Source organism: Macaca fascicularis, chromosome 12 (genome assembly GCF_037993035.2).
Source record: "Macaca fascicularis isolate 582-1 chromosome 12, T2T-MFA8v1.1".
In the NCBI taxonomy this organism is placed as follows: domain Eukaryota; kingdom Metazoa; phylum Chordata; class Mammalia; order Primates; family Cercopithecidae; genus Macaca; species Macaca fascicularis.
In genome coordinates this window covers 6080912-6108411 of record NC_088386.1, presented here as the reverse complement: position 1 = coordinate 6108411, position 27500 = coordinate 6080912, and the positions used below count along the sequence as shown (strand labels likewise).

General features: G+C 36.4%; 1 long non-coding RNA gene across 1 annotated transcript; it reads left to right on the top strand.

Moving 5' to 3' along the window:
• The first annotated feature begins 2971 nt into the window (after nt 1-2971).
• On the top strand, nt 2972-7516 carry LOC135966416 (uncharacterized). Its single transcript, XR_010579739.2, has 3 exons — nt 2972-5313; nt 5610-5670; nt 6466-7516. It is a non-coding gene; the product is annotated as an uncharacterized lncRNA (long non-coding RNA).
• Nucleotides 7517-27500: the final 19984 nt, after the last annotated feature.

Genomic DNA, 27500 nt, shown 5'->3' with positions numbered 1-27500 from the left:
TCCAGTTTTGCTTAGGATTGCTTTTGCTATTGGGACTCTTTTGCGATCCCATATACATTTTAGGATTGTTTTTTCTAATTCTGTGAAAAATGATGTTGATATTTTGATAGGGATTGCATTGAATCTGTAGATTGCTTTGAGAAGTATAGTAATTTTCACAATATTAATTATTCTAATCCATGAGTATAGGATGTTTTTCTATTTGTTTGTGCCAACTACAATTTCTTGCATCAGTGTTTTGTAGTTTTCCTTGTTAAGATCTTTTACCTCCTTAGTTAAGTATATTCCTGGGTATTATTTTAAGGCTATTGTAAATGGGATTGCCATCTTGATTTGGTTCTCAAGTTGGTTGTTACTATTGGTGTATAGAAATGCTTCTTATTTTTGTATGTTGATTTGCTATCCGAAAATTTAACTAAATTCATTTATTAAATCTAAGATATTTGGGGTGGAACTTTTAGGGTTTTCTAGATATGTGATCCTATCACCAGCATACAGGGATAATTTAACTTCTGATTTTCCAGTTTATATGCCTTTTATTATTTCCTCTTACTTAATTACTCTAGCCAGGACTTCGATGACTATGGTGAGTAAGAGTGGTGAAAGTGACCATCCTTGTCTTGTTCTAGTTCTTAGAAAGAATGCTTTCATCTCTTCCCCATTCAGTATGATGTTTACTGTATTTGTCATGTACTACCTGTATTATTTTGAGGTATGTTCCTTCAATGCCTAGTTTCAGGATTTTTATTATAAAGGGATGCTAAATTCTATCAAATGATTTGTCTGCATGTGTTAAGATGATCATATGGTTTTTGTCCTACATTTTACTTGAGTGCTATATTACATTTATTGATTTCATATGTTCAACTATTTTTGCATCCCTGGCGTTAAAACTCATTTGATTGTGGTGCATTATCTTTTTGATATGTCAACAAACATTATCTTTTTGATATGTCAACAAACTTTTTTGATTTGGTTTGCTAGTGTTTTGTTGATGATATTTCTGCCTATATTCATTGACTAAATAATGTTATGTGGACTATGTGAAAAAAGGAAAATACTATGAGCCAACTGTTTGTTTCAGCCCACAAACAATTTCTACATTTATTTAAAGGTAACAGGTTATCATCAAATAATATTTATTGTCTCTTCTTGTCTGATCCCAGAGAGTAAACCAAAAAGTAACTTTTTTTGGCACTTTTTGCCAATGCTCATGGGAAAGATTGATAGATAGCAGCTCCAGGACACTTTCTCCAAGGTGGATTTAGTGTTTGATAACCTGATACAATGATACAAGATCTCCTTACAAACTGCAGTGTTTTTGAAACAAGAGGATATTTCTGTAACAAGAGGAAACCTTTCTTGACGACCAGTCAGGAGTGTAGTCTCACAATTGACGTTGGGCAAAAAGTGGTGTGTTTCTTGCCTTTTAAAGAGTAATTTATGAGTATTTCTAAAATCCAACGTTTATTTTTTTAAACAGATGGATGTAGATTTCACTAGAATATATAGTTGTTATACAGAACTTATTTCCAAGTAATTGTTAAACTTTGTTTTTCTTTTTACTTCCTTGCTTCTTCGTTACAGAATGGAAGGAAGGTTTACCTTGGGGTTTATAAGTTCTATAAGGACAATGATTATTTTCTTCACCATTTTATCTACAGCAATAAACCAGTTAACACACAATTTTTTTAAGTTTTATGGATTAATGGATAAATGAACAAATGGGTATGTTAAACATCTGCCAAGAGGTAATGAAACAGATTAATTGACTCCTAAATGTCTCTAGATATGATGGGATTGTAATATTCACAATCAGAACTAACCTATTGTCTCATATATGGCTATATTAAATATTTTTGTTTACCAGCCAGGAAAAAATACTCTTAGATACTATATACTTTCAAGAGTCAGCCTGTGAATAACTTTTCATATCCTTTCCTGTTCTTGCTTTGATGCCAACCTAAGGTTGCTTCCAGGTGGTAACTTAGTGAAGTATATTCCTGTCCAATCAATTGACTGATCTCATTCTTTTTCTCATCACTTTCCTTGTCTTACTTTCCTTTTGGCTGAGAAAATTCTGTGTTTTTTAACACATTATCATTTCAACACCCTGTCTCTTGGCCTACAAGTTTTTGTCACTGAACACATACTTAGCAGTAGCAGCAGGTTGCTGAAATCTTGGGATCCAACATGAAACTATCTGTAATAGCTGGTAGGTGCTAAATAACACAGTTTCTCCCAGAGCTAGAAATGGTAGCTACTCTTCTTTGTATTTCATGAAGAAACAGAGTTGCAACCTCAAATAACTAGAATAGGCTTGAAGACTTGGGTAGTTAACATCGTAGATTTGAAGGGACAAATTAAAAAACAATCTACATGTGTAAAGAGTCAACTTTGTATTCGGAGTCTGGTGTTCAATTTGCTCTCTTAGAAATCAGAAGTTCATGAACTCAGAAATTTTGGAGGCTGCAAAAACATTGGAAGTTTAGCAACATAAAACACGTCAAAAGGGAATAGCTGGGTTTATCCTTGGCACAGTCAAGCTCTTCTACATTGTGACAGTCTGTTTCCTGGGGTCCCCTGTTCTATTGTAACCTGAAAATATATCAACATTTAGTTATTACCTTAATAACAATAACTATGGTTTATTGGTTGCACGAATTTAATTACAAGAATCCTGAATAGCAGGCATTATTTATTAAGTCTATCTTTACTTATGGAGAAAGAGATGCACAATTCAGTTAGTGGAGTGGCCTTAGGCTACACAGCTCCTAATTAGTGGAGACTATGTGGCTTTCTTATTATAATTATTTCTCAGAAAGAACGGTTTCTTAACTCTTGCATTTGAGTGTAAAACCAAAAGCTTCACCTACATTTTGAAACTGTTAATGACTTTTAAGGTGGAATATTTTATATTTCCTTAAACACACAAGAGCCTTTTGTCCCAAATCTCTGCATGTTTAGACTATTTTTTTTTTTGTCGTGGCAGACATGGCAATCATCTCACTTGTGTGTTCAGTTGTTCCTCAGTAGCTGTAGGAGATTGGTCCCAGGATCCCCTGGGGATGCCAAAATCCATGGTTGCTCAAGTCTCTTAAATAAAACGGCACTGTATTTGCATATAACCTATACCCTCTCATATACTTTAAATCATCTCTGGATTATTTGTAATATCTAATGAAATGCAAATACTATGTAAATAGCTGTTATGCTGTATTGTTTAGGAAATAATGACAAGACTATCCTGGGCAACATAGTGGAATCCCATCTCTACAAAAAAATAAAAATACAAAAGCTAGGTGTGGTGGCATACCCTATAATCTCAAGTATTCTACTGAGGAGGCTGAGGAAAGATCACTTGAGTCCAGGAGGTCAAGCCTGCAGTGAGCTGTGATTGTGAAACTATACTCCAGCCTGGGTGACAGAGTGATACAGTTTGACTGTGTCTCCACCCAAATCTCATCTTTAATTGTAGTTCCTGTAATCCCGACATGTCATGTGAGGGACCTAGTGAGTGGGGAATAATTGAATCATGCAGGTGGTTATCCTCGGGCTGTTCTCATGAATAGTGAGTTAGTTATCACAAGATTTGATGGCTTTATGAGGGACTTTTCCCCTTTTGTTTGGCACTTCTTGCTGCTGCCATGTGAAGGAGGACATGTTTGCTTCCTGTTCCACCATGATTATAAGTTTCCTGAGGCCTCCCTAGCCATGTGAAACTGTGAGTCAATTAAACCCCTCTTTCCTTTATGAATTACTCAATCTCAGTTTTGTCTTTATTAGCAGTATGAGAACAGACTAATACAGTAAATTGGTGCCAGGTAGTGAGGTGCTGCTCTAAAGATACCCAAAATTGTAAAAGCAACTTTCTAAGTAGGTAATAGGCAGAGGTTGGAACAATTTAGAGGACTCAGAAGAAGACAGGAAAATCTGGGAAAGTTTGGAACTTCCTAGAGACTTGTTGAATGGCTTTGACCAAAAAGCTGGTGCTGATATGGACAATCAAGTTCAGGCTGAGGTAGTCTCAAACGGAGATAAGGAACTTGTTGGGAACCAGAGCAAAAATGACTCTTGTTATGCTTTAGCAAAGAGACTGGTAGCATTTTGCCCCTTTCCAGGAGATCTGTGGAACTTTGAACTTGAGACAGATAATTCAGGGTATCAGGCAGAAAAAATTTCTAAGCACTAAGACATAAAAAAGGTCACTTGGGAGCTCTTAAATCATTCAGTTTTGTGCATTCACAAAGATATGGTTTGGAATTAGAACTTACGTTTAAAAGGAAAGCAGAGCACACAATTTTGGAAAATTTGCAGCCTGATGATGCAATAGAAAAGAAAAACCCATTCTATAAGGAGAAATTTTAGCCAGCTGCAGAAATTTGTAGAAGTAACCATCTTGTTAATCACCACCACGATGGGGAAAATGTCTCCAGGGCCTGTCAGAGACCTTCACAGCAGCTCCCCCCATCACAGACCTGGAGGCTGAGGAGGAAAAAATGGTTTCTTGGGCTGGGTCCAGGGCCCCACTGCTGTGTACAGCCTAGGGACTTGGAGCCCTGCATCCAAGCCGCTCCAGCCCTAGCTAAAAGGGACCAATGTACAGCTCTGGTCATTGCTTCAAAGAGTGCAAGCCCCAAACCTTGGCAGCTTCCAGGTGATATTGGGCCTGCTGGTGTGCAAAGGACAAGAACTGGGGTTTGAGAACTTCCACCTAGATTTCAGAGGATGTATGAAAATGCATGCATGTTTAGGCAGAAATCCACTGCATGGGAGGAGCCCTCATGGACAACCTCTTCTAGGGCAGTGTGAAAGGAAACTGTGGGGTTGGAGCCCCCACACAGAGTTCCCACTGAGCACTGCCTAGTGGAGCTGTGAGAAGAGGGCCACCATCCTCCAGACCCCAGAATGGTACTGATAGCTTGCACTCTGTGCCTGAAAAAGCTGAAGCCACTCAATGCCAACTGTGAAAGTAGCCAAGAGGGGAAATGTGTCATGCAAAGCCACAGGGGGCTGCCGAAGGCCATGGGAGCCCATCTTCTTCATCAGTGTGACCTACATGTGAGATGTAGAGTCAAAGGAGATTATTTTGGAACTTTAAGGTTTAATGACTGCCCTGTTGGATTTTGGACTGCATGGGGCCTTTGGCCCCTTTGTTTTGGCAAATTTCTCCCATTTGGAATGAGTATATTTACACAATGCATATACATACATTGTATCTAGGAAGTTACTAACTTGCTTTTGATTTTACAGGCTCATAGGTGGAAGGTACTTGCCTTGTCTCAGATGAGTCTTTGGACTTGAACTCTTGAGGTAATGCTGGAATTAGTTAAGACTTTTGGCAACTGTTGGAAGTGCATTATTGTGTTTTGAAATGTGAGGGCATGGGATTTGGGAGGGGCCAGGTGTGGAATGATATGGTTTGGCTGTTTCCCCACCCAAATCTTATCTTGAATTGTAGTTCCCATTATCCCCATGTGTCATGGGAGAGACACGTTGGGAGGTAACTTAATCATGGAGGAGGTTACCATCATGCTGGTCTCATGATAGTGAGTGAGTTCTTACAAGACCTTATGGTTTTATACAGGGCTTTTCCCTCTTTTGCTCAGCACTTCTCCTTACTGCTGCCATGTGAAGAAAGACATGTTTGCTTCACCTTTCACCATGATAGTAAGTTTTCTGATGCCCCGGCCATACTGAACAGTGAGTTGATTAAACCTCTTTCCTTTATAAATTACCTAGTCTTGGCCGGGTGTGAGGGGATCACAAGGTCAGGAGATTGAGACCATCCTGACTAACATGGGAAACCCCATCTCTACTAAAAATACAGAAAATTAGCCAGGCATGGTGATGGGCACCTGTAGTCCCAGCTACTCGGGAGGCTGAGGCAGGAGAATGGCGTGAAACTGGGAGGCAGAGCTTGCAGTGAGCCGAGATGGTGCCACTGCCCTCCAGCCTGGGGGAGAGAGCGAGATTCCATCTCAAAAAAAAAAAAAAAAAAGAAAAAAAAGAAAATTATCTAGTCTTAGGTATGCCTTTATTAACAGTGTAAGAATGGACTAATACACGGAGCAAAATCCTGTCTCAAAAAAAATGTTTAAATATTATAATAAAGCCAAGATAAAAGAGTCCGCCTATACTTCCAGCACTTTGCGAGGTCGAGGCAGGCAGATCATGAGGTTAGGAGTTCCAGACCAGCCTGGCCAATATGGTGAAACCCTGTCTCTACAAAAAATACAAAAATTAGCTGGGCATGGTGGCATGCACCTGTAATCCCAGCTACTCGGGAGGCTGAGGCAGAAGAATCGCTTGAAGTCGGGAGGCGGAGGTTGCAGTGAGCTGAGATCATGCCACTGCCATCCTGGGTGACAGTGAGACTCCAGCAAAACAAACAAACAAAAAAGAGTCTAAATGCTCAGTATAGACACTTTTAAAGAAAGAAAACTTTTTTTTTCCCTACAATAGGTTGAATCCAGAGATGCAGAACCCAGGAATACAGAGAACCAACTGCATTTACTTGATGATGCCTTGATGATGTGGAGGAGCTGTCTGGGCTTCCTAAGTTAGGGCAATTTATGTCTGAGCATAACATGGAACAGTCAGTGCACATAATGAGTTATTCAACAAATATTTAGAGATAGTACCATATATTAAGGCTATTTTTCTTATTATTTTTTAACTTGAGAATTTAAAGTAAGAGAATCACAGGTGGGCAATAATTAGTTAAATCTAATGTGAGATTAGAATTATAGAAAGTCAAAGCTTGCTTCCCCAGAGATACCTAAGATGGACAATAAAAATGGCATGCAAGTTCCCAGTAATGAAGACAAAGAGGAAAATAGACCAATCTTCTAATTTAAAGGGCTCTGAGAATAAAACCAATTAAACTGTCCCTAGAACTAAGGCCTGATCAAAGTTTCTGACCACATGCACAATATGTTGGGCAATTACCACAACAACTTCCGCTCAACAGTAAATAGAAGTCGTATTTTTAATAGGCATATCTTATAACCTATCTTAATGGAGTACAGTTATTAAATTATTGCTCTAGGAATGCTTATTACAGGATGAAAATCCTTTATTTGAAATTCTTAAGGCCAGAATTGCTCCTGATTTTTTGGTTTTTGGATTTTGGAATATTTGCATATAGATAATGAGATATCTTGAGGTAGGACCTGAGTCTTAACATGAAATTCGTTTCTGTTTCATATATACCTCACACACATAGCCTGAAGGTGATTGTATACAATATTTTTAATAATTTTGTATATGAAAGAAAGTTCATGTATATTGAATCATCAGAAAGCAACAGTGTTACTATCTCAGCCACCCATGTTGACAATCTATGGTGTCATGTTGAAACTGAAAGTGTTTTGAATTTGGGGGTATTTTGAATTTTAGATTATTGCATTAGAGATGCTCAACCTGTATCTTTTTTACTTCTTTCTATCTTAATTTGTATTTTCTAACTTTAAATACATATATCATTTCTAATAATTAAACACTGTTAACTTTCTGGAAAGTCTGTTTTATTTTAGTTTTTTTTTGTTTTGTTTTTTCTTCAGAGATTTGATAAATGAATTGCTATAGTTAGCTGCAGATTATAGGAAATATCTTTTACCAAATTAAAAATAATCCTCCCAAACTCCATACACTTAACTTCTACACTAACCAATCCAAACCAAACTTCAATGCAATCACTGCTTCACTGCATTCTGGTAAATTTTTGAATTGAAGAAAGTCTGCAAGACTCAAGCACTGTCATGAGTTAGAGTAATTTTTAATCTACCGTTCACCACAAAGCTTACAAGTTATACACATGTCCATTCAAGATACTCGAAAGCAACAACATCCTGTGGAAATATAAGCAAGACATATATTCAATTTGAAATTTTCTAATAGTCCAGGTGTGGTGGCATATGCCTGTAATCCCACAATGTGTGTGTGTATACTAAGTGTATATACATAATAAAATTTTCTAATAGCCACATTAAAAAGTTAACTCAAGTTCATGAAACTGTTAGTAATGTATTTTATTTAACACAAAATGTCAAAAAATATTATTTCAGCATCAATTCAATGTAAATTGCCAATGAGATATTTTCATTTTTTTTCTGCATAAGGTCTTCATTTACACTCACGTGAATTTGGAATAGCCACACTCCAGATGTTCCACAGCCACACATGGTGAGTGGCTTACATATTGTGTGACACAGCTCTAGAAGGTAGATATTGCTTCTCCTCAGGAGGACTCACAGGGATTACCTAGTAAAGAAGATTCCTTTTTCTGAATATTTGTCTGCAGTCCATTGCAGATCTCAACTTATGGTCTTACCGCACATGACTCTCATACGTGACTCATGCAAGTGTCAATACCCAGGCTGCACTGTGTGCCACAAAGCAGGGTTTGAAGGCCAAGGCAATGACGACATGCGTTGTATATGTACATAAAATAGATGGCTCATAGGACAATCATGTAACTATCGTGACACTAAAAGATTAATTTTGAGGCTTGAAAATCCTAAAAGTATGTTGCAAAGGTGACCTTCTTTGGAGCCATAACCTAAATGAAAATGTAACCTGAAGATTGTGGTAACATGTTCTTCTCTTATAAAATTTGACCCAAAATGTCTGTATGCCACCAAATTAGCACTTGATATTCTTTACTAATTCTAATTAGTACATAGAAGTGATTATAATTGATTTTATTAAGTAGGAAAAAACTTAAAAGTATTTTAAGAATTTCTTAATTTTATAAATTTAGTCCTTTTAACAAAGGTAGGCTTGTTAAATTTTGACTAAAGTTACTAAAAGTCATCCTTGCCAAAGGATTTGCTTATATTTATTTAAAAACCTTACATTTTAAAAAAGCTGTATTACTTTTTAATACATTGGAAAGTCAATGATCACACATGTGCACTTTGAAAAGTGGTTTATAATATATGAACATCTGCTCTGCTCTATTCAGAAGATCAACAGGGAAAGTGTGATAGGATATTAAGTGTTGCCCATACCATTACTGTTACAATGAATAAGATAAATATTTGAACATAATGGCATAGTTCATCATAAAAACATATTGAGGTGTTGGGGGAATTCATAATGTTTCATTTAAACACAGCAGAAAGTAAAGGCTTGAAGTGTGCGTAGAAACAGGGCTTGAGGAACTGGGAGCTTTTCCCTTGCTATGATATTCGGTAAAGCCCTATGAACCCAGACCCTGCAAAGTTTGAAAATTAAGGTTTTCAGGCATGGTACAATTGATTTTGGGTTAGTAAAAATTTGGGAATATCTTTACTTGTGAGGTATAAAACTATTGCTCATGAGAAAGGAGAACATGGAACAATCAAAGCAAGGATCAAAAAGAAAAAAGGAACCAAAACAAAAAGAAATGTGTCTCTGTAAAGGCTGTTAGAGTTTGGAATTCAGGAAGTAGTGTTGACCGGCAAAGGGTCAGGGCGTAGATGACAGACACAGGGGACTGGTATGAGCCCTGGCTGCTTCCCACCATGCGCTCTTAGCTGTCATTAGAATCCCTGAGCTTCTGCTTCCTCACCTTTACAGTAAAAGGTGGAAGGGATGATCATTAATTTTCCTGCCAGCTCTCAGAGTCCAAGACTCTAATTTTTATATGCTAAATAATGTATGTGTTTAGGACATATTGCTACATAATTGAAATAATTGTGCATTTATTCCTGTTTAATAAATCAGGGTTTAGGTCATATTTCCTCTGTATGTTTTTTTCCAGCTTTTCCTATTTTTCTTGTTCTTCACAATTAGAGAAATCAGCCAAAAGATGGATGTTAGTGTCGGATTTGTGATATTGCCCATCTCACCACTCTAATTTTGTATACCCTTGTTCAGTGATGGCAAAGATAGTATTTTATATTAATTTAGTATTTAGGCCAGTATTTGTACATAAACACTAAATAGATAATATAACAAGACATTTAAACCTAACACAAAATTTTATATGTAACTTAAAATGTGTTTATGCATAAACAATTTTTTTGCCATCTCTCTGTTTCTTTAAGCCTGTCAGGTTAGTCACATGTGATTGGCTAGTTGGCTCATAAACAAAGGTGCAAGTAACATTTTTTTAGCTTCTAAAAGGGAACATCACATAAGCTACTGGAGATCTGGAAGAAAGTATGAGAATTTCTCTCTCTGTTTTTGTTTTCCTTTTTGACACTTTTATTTTTCCATACATTTTATAAAATACACCACCTTTTTACAGAGCTTGACAGATTTGCTATTTGAAAATAAATACTGAGGATATATATAAATTGCATGTACTATAGGTAGACATGTTCAAGAAAGTGGGGGATTTACTCTCTAAAACTGTGTTATCCTGTGGAGACGTAAGCCACATACATAATTTAAATTTCCTGGTAGCTAAATAAACAGAAAATAAGTAAAATTATATATCCAACCTATCTCAAATATCATTGAATAGGTAAACAATATACATTGATTAATGCTACATTTTGTATTCATATATTTATTTATTCATTCACTAATCTTGGAAATCCAGTGTGTATTTTACACTTACAACATATCTCTGGACCAGCCACACTCCAAGTGCTCAGTAGTTACATGCAGGTAGGCAGTTCAGTTCTCAAAGCCACGCAAAGAAGCTCTTTCTCCAGCTGGTTTGGTTTTGGCTCTCCTTCTTGTTATAGTTTTCTCCCTTCCCCTGGAATTTCACATTATAGCCCCGTTCTCATATCAGTCTCTGACCCTTTGCGATTTGGTCTGTGCACAACAAATTCAGCCTCCTGGTCTCAGTGCTCCTGCCTTGCCCCATCTCTGCCACCGACTTGGGCACTGAAGACTGTCCACCACTTCCTCCAGGAAGCACCATCTCTCTGGGTTCCTGCCTACAGGAAGTTCAGACTTTGCTTCCAAACATTTAACCATATCTAATCACTGATATTCTTCATCAATCATCACATTCCTGCTGTCTCTTAATAGTTTTCCCAACTCAGCAGCTCTCAAATCATGCTTCTCTGAGTCGGATTACGGTTTTCCATTACCCAACTCCAGTGATGGTTGTTGCTTTCTAATTTATAGAACATTTAAACAAATTTTAAAAAATTAATAGAAGGAATGCCCCAATGTCACTTTTAAATTTTACCCCATAGCATATTTCTAAGAAATTTTTTTTCTGCTAATATATCTCTTCAATCAGCACTAGCAGACAGTGAAATAAATTTAATACAGAGTCGATAATGTTAATGACAAACACTGTCAGGTATTTTTTAGAAACATTAGTTGTAATTTCTTTACAGTGGTGTATTTTGACATTTGCCAATCCATTAGTCCATTAGAATGTAAGTCTCAGACTAGAGGAACTTTTTATGCTTTTAAAACTGCAATGTTGCTACTTCTAGAATGTCTAACACACATTTGGCTTGCAGTAAATATTTATTAATAAAATGAATTTTAAAGTCATCTTTTCTAGTCATAAATTTGTTCTTGCAGGTAGAAAGCTTCATGGTGCCTTTCCACAAACAGTCCTATTATTATCAGGTGTTTCATGACCAAACTAGTTATAACACTACTTGTGAAAAGCACCTCGACATTTTAAAGACAGCTCTAGGAGTGCCTCATCACTTGAGGAAAGTTGGTTGTGTGTGCCTTGATGACAACAGGGCTCCAATATTTAATCTTTCTCAGCTTCTTTTGAGTAAGAGAGCTACCTTTACCCAGAATCAGCATTCTTCCATGACCCTGTCTTGTCCACGGGGCTTCACAGCTCTTAAGAACAAAAGCAGAAAGAGAAAGGAAAGATGGTGTCAATCTCCTCACCTAAGTGAAAAAAATCAATTTTTTTAAAAAATTTAATCTATTTCCCATTACCTTGGCAACAATTATTTTTGTTGCTTTATGTTCCCCAAGATAAAGAAACAATTTTAAAATTTTTAAAATTTAAAATTTTATAATTTAAAAAATTACCGTTATCCCTCCAAAGTAATGAAACCAACATTACTCTCATGGCATCATGAAAAGGGTGATATTGGGTCCTGGATATACTACATCATTTCTATGTCATCATGTGTAAGGTATTCTTGATCTTCAGTTACATAATCTATTAGATGGTCTTTATAATACCTTTTTGATAGGTGTATTAGTCCATTTTCACATTGCTGATAAAGACATACCCAAGACTGGGCAATTTACAAAAGAAAGAGGTTTATTGGGCTCAAAGTTCCACATGGGTGGGGAGGCCTCACAATCGTGGCAGAAGGTGAAAGGCAATTTTTACATGGTGGCAGCAAGAGAGAAGAGAGCTTTTGCAGAGAAACTCCCCTTTTTAAAACTATCAGATCTCGTGAGACTTATTCGCTATCATGAGAGCAGCATGTGAAAGACCTGGCCACATGATTCAGTTATCTCCCACTAGGTCTTTCCCACAATACGTGGAAATTATGGGAGCTACAAGATGAGATTTGGGTGGGGACACAGAGCCAAATCATATCAATAGGTTTGTTGTGAGAATTAAATGTAATGACCTGTAATGACCTATGAACAGTGCCTGATATACAAACCTAAGCACTTGCCTGGACTACAAAAATTTGTCCCCAATTTCTTCTTTCTCTGGCTTCAAAGTTTTGAACTAGGTATCCAATTAAATGATTAGTATGACAGATGAACTAGCTCTGTGTTCTTCAAATATTTTGATTGCATATATCCTTTAAGGGGTATTCAGAAAATTTGAGCAAGTTAAAGAGAAAGAAGAACTGGTGAGCACCTTTCAGAGTAGTTTTTCTTTTCTATGCTACTGTAGATGAAGATAAAGGATAAGGGTAAAGTAGACAGACAAGAACACAGACTTGTGAAATACGATAGAACCATTACAATGTAATCATTACACTTAATGATTGTGTATGCAAATGCTAGTAAGGGTAGCATTAACATTGGCTTCCCAGGATGAAAGCTGAGTAAATTCTAGGTTTGGAGGGTAAGCAGCATTTTTGCCAATTTTCAGATACAGAGAAATATCAAAGAATTTTGGCACTGTAAATTGGGAAAAAAGCTGAAATGACAAGAATGCCCTTACAAACCTCCTCTGGTCATTTACATATTCTAGAAGAAAATGCCATAATGATGTTGTTCTGTTTTCAGCATCTTATAAAACAGAATTCATCTCATCTTAAACAATTCTGAATGATTGTGGTTTTGATTTGCATCTCCCTGATAATTAGTGATGTTGAGCTTTTTTCATACGTTTGCTGGCCATTTGTACATCTTTTAAAAATAATTGTCTATTCATTCCCTTAGCCTGTTTTTTGATGGGATTGTTTGATTTTTTTCTTGCTAATTGGTTTGCGTTCCTTGTAGAGTCTGGATATTAGTCCTTTGTCAGATGTATAGATCATGAAGATTTACTCCCACTCTGTGGATTGTCTGTTTACTCTGCTGATTGTTTCTTTTGCTGTGCATAAACTTTTTAGTTTAATTAAGTCCCACCTATTTATTATTGTTTTTGTTACATTTGCTTTTGGGTCTTGGTCATTAAGTCTTTGCCTAAGCCAATGTCTAGAAGGGTTTTTCTAATGTTATCTTCTGGAATTTTTTATGGCATCAGGTCTTAGATTTAAGTTCTTAATCCATCTTGAGTTTATTTTTGTATAGGGTGAGAGATGAGGATTGTTTCATTTATTCTTGCAATAATGACCATAATAAAAAAAAATAGATGTTGGTGGCGATGTGATGAAAACGGAACACTCTTACACTGCTGGTGGGAATGTAAACTAGTACAACCACTATGGAAAACAGTGTGGAGATTCCTTAAAGAACTAAAAGTAGAACTACCATTAGATCCAGCAATCCCACTACTGGGTATCTATCCAGAGGAAAAGAAGTCATTATACAAAAATGATATTTGCACATGCATGTTTTTAGCAGCAAACTCACAATTGCAAAAATACAGAACCAGCCCAGATGCCCATCAATCAGTAAGTGGATAAATAAATTGTGTTATGTATGTATGTGTGTATACACACACACACACACACACACACATACATATCATGGGATACTATTCAGCCATAAAAAGGACCAAAATAATGGCATTCACAGATACCTGGATGGAATTGGAGACCATTATTCTAAGTGAAGTAACTCAGGAATGGAAGATGAAACGTCACATATTCTCACTCATAAGTGGGAGCTAAGCTGTGAGGATTCAAAGGCATAAGAATGATAGAATGAGCTTTGGGGACTTGGAGAAAATGGTGGGGGGTGAGGGATAAAAGACTACAAATTTGGTACAACCCCTAAACTGCTTAGGGGTTGGGTGCACCAAAATCTCACAAGTCACCACTAAAGAACATACTTATGTAACCAGACACCACCTGTTCCCCCAAAACCTATGGAAATGAAAAAATTAAATAAATAAAAATAAATAAATAATATTCTGATTAAAAAATACTTCTCTTATGACAGGGAGATCCCTCAGTACACAGGTAGGTTGTACTGCATCCATGGGCAGACATGTGTTACCCCTGCAGAGTTATGTTGTACTTCTGGAGATGTGTGGGTCAACAAAAGAACTATGCTTGGCTGTTTCATTTTGGTGAGACCTTGTTAAGGCCAGGCTTAGGAGAGCTAGGAAGAGAAGAGGTAAAGTGACCACATTGCTCTCCGTGTTCACTCAGAGCTGGAGAAACCTAAGGGCTTGAGAGGGTAATGATACTACTAGCAGTAAGCAGAGCAGGGTGAGAGTATCAATACCCAGGGGAAGGAAATTTGAGGCTAGAACACTGGATGACATGGTTGAGAATGAGAAGAGTTATATGGAGACTTTGCAGTTGCAAAACATGGGTGGATCCCAACAGACTAAGCCCACTTCAAATGTAGCCCCAGCTTCAATTCCCAGCACAGTCTTCTCTGGGATCAAACATCATCTGGTAGAGGCAATATATAAAGCCTACTGTCCATGTTTTCTCAGCATTATATTCATAACAGTAAAGATATGGAAGCAACCTAAGTGTCTGTTGACATGAATGGATAAAGAGTACGTTGTACATATACACAATGGAATATGTACAACAATGGAATATATGCAGGTTAGTATATATTTAACCTGAATATATACTATTCAGGTTAAAAACAAAGGACATTTGTGACAACATGGGTGAACCTGGAGGACATTATGTTAAGTGTAGGCCAGTCTCAGAAAGACAGATATTACACGATCTCACTCATACGTGGGAGCTAAGAAAATGAACTCACACAAGCAGGGAGTAGGATAGTGGTTACCATGGACTGGGAGAGGGGTGAACCATTAGGGAGGTGTTGGTAAAAGGACACAAAATTTCAATTAGACAGGAGGGATAAGTTCAAGAGATCTGTTGTGTGACATAGTGACTATAGTTAATAGCAATAGATCATATATTTGAAAATCGCTTAGAAATTAGATTTTTTAACGTGCTCTCACTATAAAACTAAAACTAAAATGAAACTAAACTAAACTAAAACTAAGCTAAACTAAACTAAAAATGAAAAATATGTAATGCATATATTAATTCACTTGATAGTCATAATGTGTACAAATTTCAAAACATCATGTTGTATACCATAAATATATACAAGTTTCGTTAATTCAAATGAATAAATAAATAAGTTAGAAAAGAAAATAACCAAATCTACTGACATGGGTTCACTTGCTCAAGATTAGATAATTTTTATTTTGGGGGAATTGCAGAGGAATTTTGGGCCACATTTTCCTCATGCCTGAATGTTTGCTTTTTGGGCTTCCACTAATTGCTCCCTCATTCTTTTCTCCCACGGTTTATAGACTTGATTTTGAAATTGAGCTAGAATAAGTTTTTTGCAAAGCTAAGAGTTTCAGTTTTCAAGATACTCCATAAGTATCTTGTGGAGTGGTCTTTACACTGTGGTCTTTACAGTTTTTACATTAACACCCTCTAAAGAAAATGTGAAAACATAAATATCCCTCTATTCCTCTGATCGGTAAATACTATCATCGCCAGTGGTATATATGTTGGTGTCTTGAAATATCAATGTTTTAAAATAAGGCTGTTATATGTCTTTTAAATGTATACAGTAGAATATCAGTATCATACTAATCAGGTACCAACAACTATTAACTTAAGAATGAAAAAGTCTTTAAAAGTCAAAAATGTTATATGGCTTTATTTTTTCTTAACCTTATATTCTCCTTATTTTATCACAATTTAATCCTAATGTAATTTATTTTATCACCAAAAATATTTTATCACCTTCTTATGCATCTCTGCAGTAAAAATGTACCTATATATTTAAATTTAGATGTTTGTATTTCTTGTGACCATAAGGCCTTAAGTATTATTTTTGCTTTTTGATTAAAGTTGTCTTCATAATTGCTAATAATACACACTGATTAAACAACATCACATTATAAATTTGGATAAATAACTATCAAACATAACAAATAAACTTTTAAATTTGATGCATGTTTTAATGATGTGAATTTTTTTCAATTAATTTATGTCCCCACAAATAAACAATACTAAATGCTAAAACAAGATAGGGCTTGGTGCAAATTAACAAGAAAAAGAAAATAAAGTTTAGACTACATTAACTCTAAGCCTTAAAAAGGTGAATTAATAATTGTTGTTGATGCATTATTTACAGTAAAATGAACTATATAGTCTCACTAATTATTCCAGATTTAATTAGTTCATGCCAGAAATAAATAAATGAGCAGATAAAAGTTTAGATAATTACAGAGTGTCAGATACTTTATACCAAGTAAATATGAATATAAATTTAGAAAATATGATGAACTTTTGGGAAAAGTTAATAAAAGTATTTCTTCTACATATTTGAATAAATAATATAAAACACTCACTTATTTATTTTTCTAATTAATTAATTATTTTAAAGATAGAGTCCCCCTCTGTTGCCCAGGCTGGAATGCAGTGGCACAATCACAGCTCACTGCAGCCTCAAACTTCTGTGCTCAAGCAATCCTCCTAACTCAAACTCCTGAGTACCTGGGACCACAGGCATGAGCCATCACACTCAAATAATTATTTTATATTTTATAGAGACAGGATCGTGCTCTGTTGCCCAGGTTGGTCTCACACTCCTGGCCTCCTGAAATGTTGGGATTACAGGTTGGAGCTACTGTGTCCAGCCTCACTTACTTCTAATGTATGCTTTTATTACTCAATGACTTTGGTTGATTCAAAGAAAGTAAACACTGTGCTTTTAATCATCTCTTCTTTGAAATCATGCAGGATTTTCAACTGAGATACAAACCAAAACAAAAATAAATGAAAGAATGCGCAAATATGCAAAAGATGAAATTGCAGTGAAAACACGTTCTGGCAGATTGGTAATGTTCAGCATCATTGTTACAATTCTTGACTATGTTATGTCTAGACACCCAAATAGTCTACACATATAAATCGATAAGGACACAGTCTTGGCATCAATTTGTTGTCTGAAAGAAGCAAAACACTGTCACCTTTAATTGTTCTTGATAACATTGTCTTTGCTTTGCTCATATGTGACTCTCTCTTTGAAACAATGAATTCTTTGACAACTGTTAAAGGATGGAAGACCTCTTATTTTAACTTACGGTTTCTTCATCAAAAGAGATCCGGGTGACTTTAATATTTCAAATAATCCAATATCTTGGTATGCTGCTTTTCTCTTTTGTTTTTGTATTTTTACACTCTAGATTTACAACAGTTTTAATCAAGGTTTTGCTTTTTTTTTTTTTTTTTTTTTTTTTGAGTACAATGGCAAGATCTCGGCTCACTGCAACCTCCACCTTCAGGGTTCAAGTGATTCTTCTGCCTCAGCCTCCCAAGTAGCTGGAATTACAGGCACCCGCCACCACACCCGACTAATTCTGTATTTTTAGTAGAGATGGGTTTTCACCATGTTGCCCAGGCTGGTCTCGAACTCCTGACCTCAGGTGATCCACCCACCTCGGCTTCCCAAAATGCTGGGATTAAGGCGTAAGCCACCATGCCTGGCCAATTTTGCTTTTCTTTTGCAATATTTATATGCTTAAATTATTTTCTCGTCTTGTTTCACACCTAGGACTTTCTGTAAATGGTTAAATAAGAGTAGTGATAGTATAAATCCATGTAATTCCATTTATTAACAGTAGTTTAAATTAATTTGAAGTTTGCTATACATTTTTTCCTTTTGGGAAAGTAGTTGTTAAATAAAAGTAATTTTTATTACTATTTTGGTAAACATTTATTTTTAAGATATATTAGTATTATGTTTTATGAAATCACTTTTTCTGTATAATTTGAGATGCTATATGATTTGTTTCCATTATTTCATTAATATAATGAATTATGTTGATCTATTTTCAAATGTTAAGCCAGTATTTTACTTCTGGGATAAACTCAATTTCAACATTGTATGCTATTATTTAAATTATCACTGAATTAGGGTTTCTACTATTATACTTAGGGAGGCTTATGAGAAAGAATGGCTTATAATTTTATTTTTCTGTAAATGTTTTGTTAGGTTTGTAATTGTTATTATTCAGTCTTCACAAAATGATTTGAGAATTTCCTATTTTTATTGTGGTCTCTGAAATATTTCATGTAAGATTAAGTTTTTCTCATGTATTTGGAAGATATTTAAAAAATTAAATATTTAGAAACTATTTATACCTGGAGCTTTTTGTTCTGTATTTAATAAGCATAAAGTTCTCACAATACCCTTTTGTTGTTTATAGGATCTATAATGATACCCTATTTTTCTTTTCTGATATTAGTAATTTATTTTCTTATTTAATACTTGATCACATTTAGAAGGGCTTATCTGCTGTTTTACTCCTTCCAAAGAACTGATTTTTAGTTTGTTGATATTCTGTACAATATTGTCTATATGTGCATATGTCCTATTTAATTCATTCTGCTGTTGTCCTTAACTTTGCATCATTCTAGTTTATTTGAGGTTTAATTTAACTAAATCTTCAGAATGGTAATTTAGTTAGTTGGTTTTTGGTATTCTTTTTTTTTTAGATTGCGCTTTTTTGTCTTTATTTCTTAATTTTTTATAGATATATAATAGTACAGATTTATGGGATACATGTGACATTCTGTTAAAATCATACAATGCATATTTACCAAATATGGGTAATTGAGATCATCATCACCTCAAATTTAGGGCTATAAATTTCCCTTGAAGAATGCCTTGCCAGGTGCAGTGGCTCATGCCTGTAATCCCAGTACTTTGGGAGGCCGAGGAGGGTGGCTCACAAGGTCAGGCATTCAAGACCAGCCTGGCAGCGTAGTGAAGCACTGTCTCTACTAAAAATACAAAAAATTAGCCAGGCATGGTGGCAGGCGTCTGTAATCCCAGCTACTCAGGAGGCTGAGGCAGGAGAATCGCTTGAACCTGGAAGGTGGAGGTTGCGGTGAGCCAAAATAACGCCACTGCACTCTAGTCTGGGCAATAGTGTGAGATTCCATCTCAAAGGAAAAAAAAAAAAGAGTGCCCTTAGCTGCTGCTCACACATTCTGATATTTTGTCTTTCCACTATTACTCATTGCAAATATAATTTAGTTTCCATTGTGATTCCTTTGTTGTCCAATAAGATATTTAGAAATCCATAAAATAATTTCCAAACATGGGGGTATAGGGAGTCCTAGTTATGATTTCGTAATTTATTTCCAATTTACTTCAACTGTATCATACTTTGTATGATTTAATGCATTTTAAATATATGGCTTACTCAGTATTCCAGCATAAAATTAATATTACTAAATGCTCCATGCATGCTAACAATTGCATTGTTTATTATTAATCATATTGTTAAAATAATCTACTGTTTTGACTAATTTTTCTCTCTCTGACTGAGCAATATACATTAGTAATTCCCAAACATGATTCTGTATCAGAACCATATGTAGAGGTGATAAAAAGATCCAGTGTATCTGCGGGGACTTAAGGAACCTGTATTTTTAAAAACTGACAAAATAATTTAATGCCATCAGGTAGAAATGACTGTATGCTATTTGATATGGTTTGGCTGTATCCCCACTGAAATCTCATCTTGTATTCCCACATGTTACGGGAGGGAAACAGTGGGAAGTAATTGAATCATGAAGGTGGTTCTTTCCTGTGCTATTTTTGTGATAGTAAATAAGTTTCATGAGGTCTGATGGCTTTATGGGGTGAAGTTTCCCTGTACAAGCTTTCTTTTTGCCTTGCTCTTCCTTGCCTTCTGCCCTGATTGTGAGGCTTCTGCAGTCACGTGGAACTGAGTTATCCATGAAACCTCTTTCTTTTGTAAATTGCCCAGTCTCATGTGTGTTCTTATCAGCTTTAAGAAAACAGATTAATACAGCAAATTGGTATCAGCAGAGTGGGACATTGCTGAAAGGATACCTGAAAATGTGAAAGCAACTTTGGAACTGGATAACAGGCAGAGGTTGGAACAGTTTGGAAAGCTCAGAAGAAGACAGAAAAATGTGAGAAAGTTTGGAACTTCCTAGAGAATTGTTTAATGGTTTTGACAAAAAATGCTGATCGTGATATGAACAATAAGGTCCAGGCTGAGGTGGTCTCAGAGGAAGATGAGGAACTTGTTTGGAAGTGGAGCAAAGGTGACTCTTGTTATGCTTTAACAGAGACTGCTGGCATTTTGTCCCTGCCCTAGAGATTTGTGGAACTTTGAACTTGTGAGAGACGATTTAGGGTACCTAGTGGAAGACCATTTAAGAGGTGCCTTGTGTGCTGTTAAAGGCATTCAATTTTAGAAGAAAAACAGAGCATACAAGTTAGGAAAATTTGCAGCTTGACAATTCAATAGAAAAGAAAATCCCATTTTCTTCGCAGAAATTCAAGCTGGCTGCAGAAATTTGCATAAGTAACAAAGAGCTCAATGTTAATCCCCAAGACAATGGGGAAAATGTCTCCATGACATGTCAGAGGTCTTCATGGCAGCCCATCCCAACCCAAGCCCAGAGGCCTATTAAAAAAAAATGGTTTCGTGGGCCAGGCCCAGGGTCCCCATGCTGAGTACAGCCTAGGTGCTTGGTCCCCTGGCTCCCAGTCACTCCAGGTGTGGATGTAAGGGGCCAACACAGAGCTCAAGCCATGGCTTCAGAGGGTGCAAGCCTCAAGCCTTGGTAGCTTCCACATGGTGTTGAGCCTGCAAGTGCACAGAAGTCAAGAAGTGGGGTTTGGGCCTACGTTTGATTGATGTACCTGAAAGTGACAGGGATCATGGAACCAAGCTGGAAATGCACTCCAGGATATTATCCAGGAGAAATTCCCTATCATAGCAAGACAGGCCAACATTCAAATTCAAGAAATACAGAGAACACTACAAAGATACTCCTCGAGAAGAGAAACCCCAAGACACGTAACTGTCAGATTCACCAATGTTGAAATGAAGGAAAAAATGGTAATGGCAGCCAGAAAAAAAAGTCAGGTTACCCACAAAGGGAAGTCCATCAGGCTAACAGCAGATCTTTCTACAAAACTCTACAAGCCAAAAGGGAGTGGAGGCCAATAATCAACATTCTTAAAGAAAAGAATTTTCAACCCAGAATTTCATATCCAGCCAAACTAAGCCTCATAAGTGAAAGAGAAATAAAATCCTTTACAGACAAGCAAATGCTGAGGGATTTTATTGCCACTAGGCCTACCTTCCTTACAAGAGCTCCCAAAGGAAGCGCTAAATATGGAAAGGAAAAACCTGTACCAGTCACTGCAAAAACATACCAAAATGTAAAGACCATCGACACTATGAAGGAACTGCATCAACTAATGTGCAAAATAACCAGCTAGCATCATAATGATAGGATTGAATTCACACATTAACAATATTAGCCTTAAATGTAAATGGGCTAAATGTCCCAATTAAAAGATGGAGACTGGCAAATTGGATAAAGAGTCAAGACCCATCAGTGTGCTGTATTCAGGAGACCCATCTCACGTGCAAAGACACACATAGGTTCAAAATAAAGGGATGGAGGAATATTTATCAAGCAAATGGAAAGAAAAAGAAACAGCAGCATTTGCAATCCTCGTCTCTGATAAAACAGAAAAAAAAGACAAAGAAGGCCATTACATAAAGGTAAATAAATCAATGCAAGAAGAAGAGCTAACTATCCTAAATATATATGTACCCAATACTGGAGGACCCAGATTCAGAGGCTTAGACTCCCACACAATAATAGTGAGAGACCTTAACACCCCACTGTCAATATTACACAGATCAATGAGACAGAATATTCACAAGGATATTCAGTACTTGGACTCAGCTCTGGACCAAGTGGACCTAATGGACATCTACAGAACTCTCCACCCCAAATTATCATTCTTCTCGGCACCACAGAGCACTTATTCTAAAATTAACCACATAATCAAAGTAAAACACTCCTTAGCAAATGCAAAAGGACAGAAATCATAACAAACAGTCTCTCAGACCACAGTGCAATCAAATTAGAACTCAGCATTAAGAAACTCACTCAAAACCACACAACTATAGGGAAACTGAACAATCTGCTCCTGAATGACTACTGGATAAATAATGAAATTAAGACAGAAATAAATGAGTTCTTTGAAACCAATGAGAAACAATACACAATGTACCAGATTCTCTGGGACACAACTAAAGCAGTGTTTAGAGGGAAATTTATAGAACTAAATGATCACATGAAAAAGCAGGAAAGATCTAAAATCAACATCCTAACATCACAATTAAAAGAACTAGAGAACCAAGCGCAAACAAGTTCAAAAGCTAGCAGAAGACAGGAACTAACTAAGATCAGAGCAGAACTGAAGGAGATAGACGAAAAATCTCTTTAAAAAATCAATGAATTCACCAGCTGGCTTATTGAAAAAATTAACAAAATAGATAGACACTAGCCAGACTAATAAAGAAGAAAAGAGACAATAATCAAATAGACAGAATAAAGAATGATAAAGGGGATATCACCACCAATCCCACAAAAATACAAACTAACATCAGAGAATACTATAAACACCTCTATGCAAATAAACTAGAAAATCTAGAAGAAATGGGTAAATTCCTAGAAACATAAACCCTCTCAAGACTAAACCAGGAAGAAGTCAAATCCCTGAATAGACTAATAACAAGTTCTGAAATTGAAGGAGTAATGAATAGCCTACCAACCAAAAAAAGCCTAGGAACAGACAGATTCACAGCCAAATTCTATCAGAGGTACAAAGAGGAGTTGGTATTATTCCTTCTGAAACTATTCCAAGCAATAGAACAAGAGGGACTTCTCCCTAACTCATTTTATGAGGCCAGCATCATCCTGACACCAAAACCTGGCAGAGACACAACAAAAAAAGAAAATTTCAGGCCAACATCCTTGATGAACATCAATGTGAAAATCCTCAATAAAATGTTGGCAAACTTAATCCAGCAGCACATCAAAAAGTTTACCCACCACAATTAAGTTGGCTTCATCCCTGGGATGCAAGGATGGTTCAACATATGCAAATCAATAAATGTAATCCATCACATAAACAGAACCAATGACAAAAACCACATGATTATCTTAATAGTTGCGGAAAAGGCCTTTGAAAAAATTAAACACCCCATTTATGTTAAAACACTCAATAAACTAGGTATTGATGGAACGTATCTCAAAATAATAAGAGCTATTTATGACAAACCCACAGTCAATATCATACTGAATGGGCAAAAGTTGGAAGCATTCCCTTTGAAAAATGGCACAAGATAATGATGCCCTCTCTCACCACTTCTATTCAACACAGTATTGGAAGTTCTGGCCTGGGCAATCAGGAAAGAGAAAGAAATAAAGGATATTCAAATAGGAAGAGAGAAAGTCAAATTGTCTCTGTTTGGAAATGACATGATTGCATATTCAGAAACCCCATCATCTCAGCCCAAAAACTCCTTAAACTGATAAGCAACTTTAGCAAAGTCTCAGGATACAAAATCAATGGGCAAAAATCACAAGCTGCATCCATGTCCCTACAAAGGACACAAACTCATCCTTTTTTATGGCTGCATAGTATTCCATGGTGTATATGTGCCACATTTTCTTAATCCAGTCTGTCACTGATGGACATTTGGGTTGATTCCAAGTCTTTGCTATTGTGAATAGTGCCGCAATAAACATACGTGTGCATGTGTCTTTATAGCAGCATGATTTATAAACCTTTGGGTAATAAATGAGTGTAACTAGAATGCTTGTAACACAAAGAAAGGATAAATGTCTAAGGTGATGGATACTCCATTTACTCTGATGTAAATCATCACACATTATATGCCTATATCAAAGTATTTCACGTACCTTGTAAACATATATATCTACTATATTCCCATCAAAATAAAAATAAACATTTTATTTAAAAAATCACAAGCATTAAGAAACAACAAAAAATAGACAAACAGAGAGCCAAATCATGAGTGAATGCCCATTCACAATTGCTACAAAGAGAATAAAATACATAGGAATACAACTTACAAAGGATGTGAAGGACCTCTTCAAGGAGAACTACAAGCCACTGCTCAAGGAAATAAGAGAGGACACAAACAAATGGAAAAACATTCAATGCTCATGGATAGGAAGAATCAATATTGTGAAAATGGCCATACTGCTCAGAGTAATTTATAGATTCAGAGCTATCCTCATCAAGCTACCACTGACTTCCTTCACAGAATTAGAAAAAACTACTTTAAAGTTCATACAGAACCAAAAAAGAGCCCATATAGCCTATAAAATCCTAAGTCAAAAGAACAAAGCTGGAGGCATCACTCTACCTGACTTCAAACTATACTACTAGTCTACAGTAACCAAAACAGAATGGTACCAAAACAGAATGGTACCAAAACAGATATATAGACCAATGGAACAGAACAGAGGCCTCAGAAACATCTTTCTTTCGTAAATTGCCCAGTCTCAGGTATGTCTTTATCAGCAGCGTGAAAATGAACTACTACACTATTCAGTCAGTCTACATGAGGAGATTTGGTGCATCTAGGCCATTAAATACTATCTTTATCTGTCTGATACGTTTTTATCTTAAGATGATGCTTCTCTTCCTGATTTGAAATGTTCGAATTTCAGGAGTTTTTTCATTGGCTTCACATAGTTGTTCTGATGCTTCCTCAGTTTATGTGTTCCAAACAAAACCCAAAATGATTTTATTTTTTGAAAAACCACTGTTGATTTTAGGGTAAGAATTCCTTTAAGTCACCTTATTTTATGAGTTCCATATAAATCTCATATGAGTTCCCTTCTGTGATTAATCCATGCTTTTTTTCCCTACCCCCGTCAATCATTCACCCTCCCTGCAGAGCTTTGTACTCTATGATGCTGATCTGTACAAAGGCACAATCCAACCTAAAATGAGGAGGGAAGAGACAGGGTAAGGAGACGTATTTATGTGATTCCTGTTCGTTTGCTTGTCCTCGCACTGGCTATGTTTCCTCAGGTACAGCTCTGGCAGCCTTTCTTCTCTGTCTCTGGATCTAAGGTACTATGGCAATACTGATTACTCCATTTTCACCTTTAAGCCAAGGAGTGGTAAAAGCTCCCGATTACAGGTAATCCCTGGAATCCCCAACATCCCTTGTTGCTTCCTGGCTCACACTCTTCACACATCTAACTGGTCATTGAATTCTTTCGAGTTGAGCACTTTTAAGGGCTCGCTGGATATGCCACTCAAAATAAGACAGATACAACTGCTGTGGCTTCCCATAGCATTTGGAAAAAAATACAAGCCTTGACCTTGCTCCTGAAGACTCTAGATGCCTGCCCCTGTCTATCTTTTCCACCTTTTCCTACCATACTCACCTCCTCATCATCTACACGCTACTTTCTGTTTCTTTAACCTGCAAAGTTTAATAGCTCCTCACTACTTTTTTTTCCGAACTATGACTGCAATGGTATTCTTCTTTCAGATGATTAAATGCCTGCATCCATCTGGTCTGTAGAATCTTGATTCTCATATTATCAGCTAAAAGACTTCTTCATCACCCTACTCTGCTGGGAAAACAAAAGAAACAAGGAAAATTAGTTGGAAGGTATAAAGAGGAAACTTAATTGACCCCACCATTCTCAAAATGGCTAGTTCAATTTACAGACTGTGCATTATTCCAATAGTTACCCCTTTGGTGAATGCATGCTGTAAAGTTCCAAAATTGTACAATAGGCAAGAAGATTTCCACAAAGCCAATGAAATCACTAATTCGAAAATAAGATTAAACAAATAGTATTTAACTTTTTATGGCTTCAAGGGTGTTATTTCAATGGTGCAGGTTTATTTGCATAATCTGCATATGTATATTCTGAACTTTATCTTCCCCTAGTATCTATCTGCAGTGTGAATGTGTCTACAAGGCTGGAACTTAATGATTCATTTAGGCAGCCCCTTAGCATACACTAGGATATCTTGTCTTTTTTTTTTTGCGTTATTTCCATCAAAACATGTAAACATTTTCTTGATTTAATAACAATAGAAAAGGTATGAGAAAAGACAAATTGTCTAGAAAAAAACCCATCAACCCACCATTATGATTTATATGGCACAATCTGAAACACCTTTGCAGTATGTTTGTATAAAAAAAGTCTATAAAAATGAATGGCTGGGTGGAATTCATTATAGAATGAAATTTGCATTAAAGGTGAGCTTTCTGCTAAACAAAGACATGAAGAAATCTTTAGAAAATGTGGAAACACTGGAGACTGACAAGTTAATTTCTGTGTCTGACAAAAAGGCCTAAGGTCTAAGCTAGATAAAGACTGATGCCCTAGAAAATCTGAGCTGTGGAATCACCTTTGAAATCTTGGTTTCACTATTTATGAGTCATGTCACTGTAGGCAAGGACCTTAGCCTCTGAGTCTCAGCTTTCTCATTCTGTGAAAGGAAATAGTATTACCTCGCTGATTGAATCATGAAGCTGAGAGTTGAAGCACTCAGTTCAGTACCTGGTAGAGCCTTGAAGCTCTGTCAGTGTCCATCAGTGTCATCCAGAAACAACCTACTCAACCAACTACATACCAGTCATGATGTCCTGGTCCTTTGTAAGAGTCTGCCAAGCTGAAAAACAATGTTCTGAAGTCCATCTTGAAGTAATACACTAATCAATTGTGCCTTAGTCTGTTTTGTGTTGCTATAACAGAATACCACAGACTAATTTATAATGAACAGACATTTATTTGGCTGATAGTCTGGAGGCTGGGAAGTCCATGGCTGAGGCACCTCATCTGGTGAGGGGTTTCTTGCTGCATCATCTCACAGGCTGAAGGCATCATGTAGGTGAGAGAGAGCAAGGGAAGGGGACAAACTCATCTTCATAAGGACCCGGCTTTCACAATAGCAAACCCACTCCCACAATAACAGCAAGTTGTATTATGCCAAAGGTTGAATTGATGATACTCAAATTTGTTAATCAATCTATAGACTTGTTTATTTACACAGACTCCTGGGTAAAGGCAGCATCTTCATGCTGGACCCTTAGTCTCCTTAAACCCTTTCTTGCTGTCAGAGACAAAATG